At 40.6% G+C, this 1266-nt stretch overlaps 1 protein-coding gene across 1 annotated transcript in view; it reads right to left on the reverse strand.

Moving 5' to 3' along the window:
• The window catches only part of lamb2l (laminin, beta 2-like), a gene marked incomplete in the record, with an annotated part of 76721 nt that overhangs the window by 19372 nt on the left and 56083 nt on the right, over positions 1-1266 (reverse strand).

A 1266-nucleotide genomic window follows, 5' to 3' on the forward strand; every position in this document is an offset into this window, starting at 1 on the left:
ACCCTACCTTGATTTTTCGGGACCCCACTTTGGGTCCTGACCCCAACTTTGGGAAACACTGCGCAGGTCAATCACAGGGCCACACATTTAGGAAGCACAATTAAGAAGCTATATAAATTTCAGTGGTGCAGGGGGCTCATCCTGTTCRCCCTGCAATCAGAGCTTTGCCAGTTCAAATCCCTGCCTGAGCTCATATGGTAATTGTGTCCCTGAGCAAGACACTTAACCCAACCTCCCCGTGTAATAACACTGTTGGTGTGATTGTGATGGTCTGGAGGGAGGGTGGGTGCAGACTGGCAGCTGCCCTTCCACCAACGAGTGTGACATGAGGAGGGAATGAATAATGCAGGAAGTTGTGAAATGTCTTTGAGCTTCTAGAGACGTGCTATAAAAAGACTAATGCTAATTATTACATATTTTGAGTTACTGATTGGTCCAATGTAGCAGAAGATTTAAACACATATTCCCAATTATTCTCGACTAATGAAAAGGAGACTGAACGAGAAGTTGGTTGGTTTTTGATAAAAAAAAAAAACTTAGACTACATAAGAAACAATTGGGTAAAAGAAGGAAATTTATTAATTACAACTGAAGTCTGGGAACAGATTAATAAATTACACTGGATGACCTCAAGCTCCAAAACATGGCGGCTGTTCAGTTGGAAAAACTCTGTTCGATACTTTGTAACTCCAGTTCAGAAAAACACCAGGGCAGCAGAGACACATGTTGGAAACTCTGTGGAAAAAATGGTGCAAATCATCACCACATCTTCTGGGCTTGTCTGGTGATTAAGGCATTTTGGGAGCAAATACGTATGTTCCCACCTAAATAACATCTTTACTGAAAGAATCCCATGTAATTGTGAATCCCTATATTTAGGAAATATTTCATTTGATAACTGGACTCTGGACGACAAAAAACTCTTATTGGTGCTTCTGGCAGCAAGCAAAAAGACAACCACTAGAAAATGGTTAAAGCCTGAAACACCCACAGTGGAGGATTGCGTTTCCATTGTACAGGACATTTACACTCTGGAGAAGTTATCTTTTCTGTTCATGGTCGGAGAGAATCCTTTTTCAGGATCTGGTCTAAATGGACAAACTATGTAAAGTCGATTATTCCAGTAGACTAAATATGTCCATTACATGTAAGTACTGTTTTGTTGTTTACTATACTGTACCTTAACTCAGGATTATGGGAAATGTTTGCTCTTGACTGTGTTTTACCTCCAGCGAAAGAAAAACTAGACTTGACCCTCCTTTACCC

This window comes from Austrofundulus limnaeus, unplaced genomic scaffold (assembly GCF_001266775.1).
Source record: "Austrofundulus limnaeus strain Quisiro unplaced genomic scaffold, Austrofundulus_limnaeus-1.0 Scaffold142, whole genome shotgun sequence".
NCBI lineage: Eukaryota > Metazoa > Chordata > Actinopteri > Cyprinodontiformes > Rivulidae > Austrofundulus > Austrofundulus limnaeus.